This window comes from Myodes glareolus, chromosome 3 (genome assembly GCF_982192425.1).
Source record: "Myodes glareolus chromosome 3, mMyoGla1.1, whole genome shotgun sequence".
Lineage (NCBI taxonomy): Eukaryota > Metazoa > Chordata > Mammalia > Rodentia > Cricetidae > Myodes > Myodes glareolus.
Window position 1 is genome coordinate 69,474,242 of NC_142028.1, and position 8,729 is coordinate 69,482,970.

Here is an 8,729-nt window from a genome sequence, read left to right on the forward strand (position 1 = left end):
ATGTGGGCCTAGGAACCAAACCCAGCTCCTCTACAAGAGCAGTGCTCTCTCTTAACCCATGAGCCATCTCTTCAGCCCCACTTTCTCCTTTTTATTCAGTCTGGGACCCCAGCCAATGGGATGGTGCTGCCCATATTCGGGGGGAACAGGTCTTCCCCACTCAGTCAACTCTCTCAGGAAACACTGTCCCAGACACAACCAGAAATGTCTCTCCTAGGAGATCCCAAATCCCACCAAGGTGACAATGAGGATGACTGACCACCACGTCCTCTAAACGACTGAACTCTGGTCCCAAAGGCAACTCGATAAACCAAGACGTATGTCATACCCAGCCCATGCCATCAGGCATTAGGTCCAATAAGTGCACACATCATTTTCACTAACAGAGCATCCCTTTATCCTCTCCAATAACAAAATATTGAACAAATATTGGAATAGTGATGCCAAGAGCCATCCAGTAACTGGTCTGTCTAGGGCCAACCATCTATATCCCAGCCAGCTCGGCATAGCTTGGGGACACACCCTTTCCCTCACCCTTTCCAACAGGGTGAGCTTGGCAGGGCGGGTATCAGCTGCATCATCTGTGAAGAGGTGACAACCAGCGGGGCTAGCTGCCCATCTAGAGACTGGCCAAGCAATCGTGCCTGGAGGACTGCGGATTTTTCTAAGCCCGTACTTGACCCTGTCCACACAGATCCCACCTGTGTGTGGTCTGTGGTCTGTGCCCTAGGGAGGCATATCTATCAGGCTGATTGGGAGAAGAAAGGGAAACACCTTCAAACAGCAGAGGCTACAGGGCATGCGGGCATCCCTGAGATGGCCACACTCTGTAGGACATGTGAACTAGGGAAAAGCACAGCTCTTTTTCTGTGTGTGTTTGTGTGTGTGTGTGTGTGTGTGTGTGTGTGTGTGTTTGCACATGTGTATACACATCTGTGAGCCCAGGTTCAGCAGCTCTGGTTGTTATCAACTCTCCCCTACCAACAAGTATATGTGGGCCAGAGAAATGTGTGTGTATACATGTAGTCACCCTGAACCCTCAAAGTACGCCTATGCACACATGCTCAAGATCTCACATGTTCCATCCCCTCTGAGGATTCTCCCGTCCAAGGGTGGGAGCAGGCACCTCGTTTGTGTCCCGTCCATCCCTTCACCTCTCACTCCTGGGACTGTCACTCACTCAGGACTTCCCACTCAGGAGGGGAAAGGTGGCCCTGGAATGTGTCTGTTCAATATCAAATCCTGGGGACCAGTTCGCTTAGTGCATCAGAGGAGATTTTTGCAATAGGGGTTCCTGGGCCCCGCCCCCAGAGACTAATTGACAGTGGTCTGGGGAAGGCACAGGCTCTGGAGATTTTTTAGCACTGTCCAGCACTGAGGATGACTAAAGACGGGTGGGTGTCCTTGATCTCTGTCAGGACTGATCTGAGCTCCAGCCCTGGAAACTCTGGTCTGACCTCCTCATCACCTAGACCCTTTTCTAAGTACCAAGGCAGCAAAGTGGGTACACATCCACGCACCGCGGCTGCCCCCTGCTGGACAGAGCCTGCAGTGCTCAGTCTCTGCGTGACCTGCAAGCTAGTAAGGCTTGGTGGCAGACGGCCATACTTGGTGGCAACTCTGGAGGCATTACTTGAGCCCAGGATTGTTGAAGTCAACCTGGGCAACAGAAGAAGACAATGTTCCCAGGAGACCAGCCGGGCATGAGAGCTCATGCCTTGTAACCCCAGCACTTAGGAGACAGAGGCAGAAGAATCAAGGAGAGTTGGATAGACATCAACTAGAGTTACATAGTGAGTTCCAGTCCACCCGGAGATATGTGGGGACACTCGGCTTTATAAACAAAGGTCTAGGCCTGTCATGGTGGCCCACTCAGACACAGAGACAGACATCTCTGTGAGTGATCTACATAGTGAATTCCAAGACAGCAAGAACTACATGGTGAGATCCCGCATTAAAAATAAAGGGGGGAGGGGTTCTTTACACAACTGCATTCTCCCACCAATCCTAGCCTCTCCCAGCCTTCTAGAAAAGTCTTCTTCACCAGCCACCACGCTTCTCGTGTGCCTCTCCTTCCTGAAGTACTGACTTACAGCAAGTCTCCCTTTCCTCCTCAACCTCCCCCACCACCCTGGGAGTCGTCAGGGCAGAGGGAACAGGTCTGGGGATGGCAGGGGGTTGTAGAATGCAGAAAGCCCTCCCCAGGGGGCTCCCTTACCACTCTGGCTCTCTGTGAACCATGGGCAGGGCTTCTCACTCATACCCAACTCCTGGGACAAGGGAGACAGACCTCAGTAAGCTCTCAGCTGCACTTGTCACACTCAATGCCCGGTACTTGTTCAGTTCTAAGTGCTTTGCTAGTCATAACTCATTCCATCCGCACATATTTTTCCTTATTTTATAGCCTAGAAAACTAAGGCACAGAGACGTTAAGTGAGACCCAAACAAGCACACAGCGGGTCAGCCCAGAGCTGGTACTCAGTCCAGGGGTTAGGTCAGAAAACCACACTGTTAACCAATGTTCCCTCTTAAGGGAAGAAAACCAGTGGGGATCCATGTCCCCACTGGCCCAAGCCAGCTTCCTAGTCCCTTCCCAGTAAAAGTCAGCCTGGAGTCTCAGCGCTGCTGGTAACTCTGGAAGCCTCTTGCTTCCTTCTTAATTTTTCTGACAAGAGCAGATGCCACGGCAGCTGACAGCCAGCCTGTCAGATTGAATGGGAAGGCGGGCCCAGCCCTTGTTTGTCTGGTGGAAAAATGGATTTGGACAAGGGGACTGCTGAGCTTCAGGAGACAGGGAGCACCCATGGGTGACAGGTACAGATGGGATCCCAGCAGGCTGGGATGGGTCCAGGGACAGGACAGGAAGTCCCAGACACCAGTGGAGGGTCTGCCTAAGCCCCTGCCCCATCGCTGTTTTCTTTTCCCCTCTTCCTCCCTCCCTCCATCTCTTCCTTCTCTCTGATCGCTGATCAACTTCCAGGCCCTGGGCCTGCACCAGTGTCCGGGGACAGAAAGCTGACACAGGCCCGACACCGTCCTCAAGGGCATCCAGGCAGACTCGGAGATTCTGCAATGGTGCAGACACTGAAGCCCATCTGTTGGGGTGCAGCCTCCACTGCCGATGATCCCTGCCAACCGCACGGGCACCTATATCTTCCCCCATATGGTGCAGTGCTAATGGTCTCGCTTCCACAGTGTGAGAAAGCTTAAACGGATTAACCCATGTGGAGCGATACCTGGCGCGTGGCCAGTGCCTTCTCCCGCTCACCGCACCCGGGAGCAGGCCCAGCACTAGCTCCAAGAGTCTTCCCCCACGCCCCTTACTACATCTGGCACACCTTAGACTCACACTCCGAAGTACCCCTGATATCTAAGCTCTGTCCCACCTGGCACAAGACTCTCTTTACCATCCGCAGCAGATGGGAGCCTCACCCTATGGGACGTGCCCACACTGCTCAGGTCCCTTCTGTCTGAGCCCACCCTGAGAGACCAGAACTTTAGAAGAGGTAAGAGTTATTCTGGGGGTGGCACAGCTTTCTGCTCTGAGCCTGGCACGTCAGTCTGACCAGTCATTCAAGTCTGGAAGGCAAGAAGCACCCACCACTACAGAAAGTTGCTCTGTGGTTGGACGGTTCCTCCCTAAAGCAGGCCTCAGAATCTCCAGCTACAGGGCCAACTATCAACAGGGGTGATCTATGAGAGTAATCCCCTGATTTGGCCCCAGGCCTGCCACCCACAGCACACAGCCCCCAGGAACAATGTCCAGTGTTGTGTAAATTTCCTCCTGAGACTGAAACACTTCATCCTTCATGGGAGCGCCTTAAACCAGAAGATAAACAACTCAAAATAGCTTCAGGAAGTCCCTGAAACAGACCAGACTCAGTAGGCCCCTTCCAGAGTAAGCAATAAAAAGACCACAGAGTACTGCTCTCAGACAAGCCAAGCTACAAAGCAGCCAAACCGGCCAAGCTGTCTGGAAGCAGAGACCAACTGTCTGGAAGAAGCTGAGACCGGCCGAGCAGTCTGCAAGAGGTGTCTATCAACTGAGCCACCTGGAAAGGACACTCTCCAACCTGCTGAGCTGCCTGAAATCTATGCAGTGAGCTCTGGGTTCCCACCCTTGATGGGGTGACCTTTGGTAATGTGGCTTTGAGTCATTTCTGTTCCTGTAAGTAACCCCTCACCTATGCTCCTGTAAGTAACCCCAATAAAACTCACTGCTTCACCAAGTTGGACCTTGGTGGTGTCTGTACCTTGGTCTCTCATGGACTCCCTGTCTGAGGTGAGCAGATGTGTATGCTGTGTTCCCCAAGAAAAGTCTTGTCATACGACACCCAGGAGTTAGCAGGCCCTTCGGAGATGTGCTCACATCTGTGGATTTCAAGTGTTGAATGTGACCTGGGGGGAGGGGACGCAAGGTGGGCAATAACTGTGTTTGGTCCTCTGTGCCTGCATAATTCAGTTCACGCGTCTCGAAAATCATGGCTGTGCCCTGGCCCGTGGGTTCTGACTCAGTACCTCGTGATCGTGGTTGGTATCAGCTGTGGAACAGCTGCTTCACAGTGGGCTCTACCTGCACACCTGCACTTGCTACCCACATGAGGCATCCTGACCCTTCCTCAAGCCACACACACAGGCACAGAGATTGTGGATCAAGTTCCAGGTCTATAGTGTGGCCTTACAGACCTGTCAATACAGCGCAGCCACACACACCCAGACACCGCCACTCCCACCCCCACCCCCACAGCTGCCTCTGCTTTCTCCCCTGTCCATCTGTGCCGGCTGGTTTTATGTCAGCTTGACACTTGGGAAAAGGGAGCCTCAACTGAGAAAATGTTCCCACCAGATGACTCTGTGGTGCACTATTTCAATTGGTGACTGATGGGGGGAGGACCCAGCTCATTGTGGGTGGTGTCTCCCCTGGGCTGGTGGCCCCGGGTGCGATAGGAAAGCCAGTAAGCTGGCACACTTCCACAGCCTCCGCATCAGCTCCTGCCCACATTCCTGCTCTGTTTGAGCTCCTGCCCTGGATTCCTGGCAATGGAGTGAAACCTGAGAGCTGTAAAAATAAACCTCAGTGTTTGATCACAGCCCTAGAAAGCCTAGGATGCCTCCCCTCTGCTGCATTTTCCTTCCAGCCCCTGCCCTGTGCTGCTGCTTGGCTTGAGGTCCTCCCGTCCCAGAAATTCATGCTCACCTGATACAAACCGCACCTGATGACTGTGCTTCCTCCTCCAGCAAGCCTTCCCTAACTTACCAAAAGGTGGTCCAAGAGCTCCATGGCTCTGATGCCACTCAAGGTGGGTTTAATGCCTCCACTTCAAATCCCCTGTCTGACTGGGAGATCCCTAAGGACAGGCAGACCCTGACTCCTCTGCACCTCCAACCTGGCACACAGGCAAAGCCAGAACGGGGAAGGAGGGTTGAGGCCAGCAGAGAGAAAAGGCAGGAAGCGGTGGAGAGGGTGAAAAGGAAGGTGTAAGAGGGTGGTTTCTTGCTTCTCTGTCTTTGCAGGCTCTTGCTGGCCCAAGTTGAGAGGGGCAGTACAACCAACCCTTCCCGAACACCATGATTCACACCGGGCCAGCTGCCATACCCTGTGACTCTCCAAACTGAAGAAGAAATTGCTCTCACCACCTCCTTTGAGGGTGAGAGAAACAGAATGGGCGTCAGTTAGCTTTGGGCTGACCCAAAGGTGTCTCTCCCCTTTCCCTCTGCTATACCCAGCCCTTTACCTGCCACCTCTAAAACAGCAGCCTGGACAGCCCAAGTTGTCACCAAGTCCAGGCGGACGTGCACAGAAGGGGTAAGCCGGGGACAGTCCCACACCTCAAAGTTTGGCTTTTGTTTTTTTGTTTGTTTGGTTGATTGGTTGGTTGGTTTTGTTTTTTGTTTTGTTTTGTTTTGAGTCAGGGTTTCTGTGTAGTCTTGGCTGTCCTGGAACTCTCTGTAGACCAGGCTGGCCTCAAACTAAAGAGATCCAGCTGCCTCTCCTCCTGAGTGCTGGGATTAAAGGTGTGCGCCATCATGCCTGGCTATGAAACTCTTCAAATACTTCTGTCAGCCTGCCTCCCTTGGCCCAGGCAGAAGCTACCAGGTCCAGACACCTCGAGACTTTTCCTTGTCCCTCTGTGAGCCCAACTAATTGAGGAAAAGAACCCAGAGCCACCAGCCAAGCCATGACCAATGTGTCCATTGAACTGCACAGGACCAGTCTTCAATGGCAACATCACACACTCTTAAGGTTACATGGTCCAACGACCTCTCTGGCAGACAGACCCAAAGATTGCAAGCTGTTTCAAACTGAGTTTTGTGTAGTGATGTCCACTAGCAGAGTGAGTCACGGTCTGAAGTGATATTTTGTTTTTATCGTAAAAAAATAAAGCTTGCCTGAAGATCAGAGTGCAGAGCTAAGCCGCTAGAGGCCGGGCAGTGATGGCACACACCTCTAATCCCAGGACTCGGAAGACAGAGGCAAATGATCTCTGTTGGTTCAAGGCCACCCTGGGCTACACGAAATTGAGTCAGTTTAAAAGAGAAACAGAGCTCACACAAAGGTGATCCCAGCTCTTGGGAACTCACACCTTTAATCCTAGCATTAGGGAGATGGAGACAGGAGTGATGGCTGGGTAGAGAGAGGAATATACGGTGGGAGGAAACGGGCTCAGTGCAGTCTGAGGAGGCAGTTGGAGGAAGCTGTCTGAGGACAGGATCGCCCCTTTGGTCTGAGCATTGGTAGAGGTAAGAACTCTAGTGATTGGCTGCTCTGCTTCTCTGATCTTTCAGCTTTCACCCCTGATAGCCGACTTGAAGTTTTGATTAAGACCAATTAGAATGCATGCTACAATGGTCGCCAGGAGTTGGAAGCTAAAGGTGTCCATCAACAAACACCTGGGTGAGCACAGAACTGCAGCACCACGCAGGCAGCATGGACTTAAAAGTTAGTTCCCTCTCAACTACAGCATGGGTGGATCTCGAAGGTACTGTGCTAAGTGAAAGAAACCAGGTGCCCAAGGACAAACATCACATGATTCCATCGTGAAAGATGCCTAGAGTAGCTTGCAAGCACAATAAGTAGACCAGGTCTGGTGAATAGAATAACAAAGAAATGCTTCTGACGGACAATGTAATGGCCACAGCCAATGTGGATGGACTCCAAGGGATCTGATGCCCCCTTCAGGCCTCCAAAGGCAACTGCACACCCATGTGCATACACACACACATAAATAAAAATAATTTCTTTTTTTTTTTAAGATCTTTAAAACTAGATGGGCGGTGGCGGTGCACACCTTTAATCCCAGAACTTGAGAGGCAGAGGCAGGGGAATCTCTGTGAGTTCCGGGCCAGCCTGGTCTACAGACTGAGTTCCAGGACAGCCAGGACTACACAGGGAAGCCCTATCTTGAAAAACAAAACAAACAAAAAGATCTTTAAAATTAAATGAAGCCAGATATTTTCTTACGTGCCTATCATCCCAGCACTTAGTAAGCAAGATAGGGGGATTATCAAGAGTTTGAGGCCCATGTGAGCTACATAGCTACCTAAAAGAAGACAACGAAAGAGTAGAGGGGAGGGGAGAGGAGGGGAGGAGGAGAGAAATAAAAAGACTTTCTCCGACAACTGTAGTTTTTTCAATTTACTTATTTTTATTTCATGTGCATTGGTGTTTTGCTTGTGTATAAGTCTGTCTGAAGATGTCAGGTTCCCTAGAACTGGAGTTATAGACAGTTACGAGCTATCATGTGTGTACTGCTGGGAATTGAACTCGGGTCCTCTGGAAGAGTAGCAAGTGCTCTTAACTGCTGAGCCATCTCCCCAGCCCTCCAGCTACTACTGTATTTTGGGCGGGTAAGATGTCTTGATGACCTGTGTTCAGTTCTGGGATCCACATGGTAGAAGGAGAGAGCGGATGCCTATGAATTCTCCTCAGACCTTTACATGGATGTTATTACATGGATGTTACTGCACATTCAGACCCACGCCCGTACACACAAACAAACGAACAAATATGGGCAGTGAGATGGCTCAGCCACTCAGAGCATGGACAATTACTGCTGAGGACCAGAGTTTGGTTCCCAGCACCCACATCGAGCGACTTGCAGATACTTGTAACTTCAGCTCCAGAGAAGCAACACCCTCATCTGGCCTCTACACTCACACACAGACATATACATGTACACACAGTTTAAAATAATAAGGGCTGGAGAGAAGGCTCAGCTGTTAAAGGCTAGGCTCACAACCAAAAATATAAAATAAAATTAAAATATTAATATAAAAAATTTTAACAGTGTATGGTGATTTTTTTGGTTTGTTTCACTTGGGGTGGTGTGTGTGTGTGTGTGTGTGTGTGTGTGGTTTTTTGAGACAGGGTTTCTCTGCATAGACCTGACAGTCTTGGAACTCACTCTGTAGACCAGGCTGGCCTTGAACCTATGAAGAGATCTACCTGCCTCTGCCTCCCAAGTGGTAGGATTAAAGGCGTCTGCCTCTACTGCCCAGCAACTACACTTACTTTTAAACCAATTACAGCTATTATTTTTCCAAAGCTTTAAACCTTCATTATTTTGGGTGTGACATCTTACTAAACTCTTACTTGCCATAATTAAGCATTTTAGCTAATTTTATTAGATTTCCTAGTAATAAGATTACATCTCTGGCAAATAATATTTCTCCCATAAGCTTCAGCGTTCTGCTCTCTGTCTCATTGCCTCGGCAGTTCTGAGCCCTTT

At 50.6% G+C, this 8,729-nt stretch overlaps 1 long non-coding RNA gene across 1 annotated transcript; it reads left to right on the plus strand.

Annotated features, from left to right (window-relative positions):
* The first annotated feature begins 5,149 nt into the window (after positions 1 to 5,149).
* Positions 5,150 to 8,226, plus strand: LOC146895174 (uncharacterized). The gene is made up of 3 exons (XR_015000742.2): positions 5,150 to 5,300; positions 5,515 to 5,806; positions 6,787 to 8,226. It is a non-coding gene; the product is annotated as an uncharacterized LOC146895174 (long non-coding RNA).
* The last annotated feature ends 503 nt before the right edge of the window (positions 8,227 to 8,729 follow it).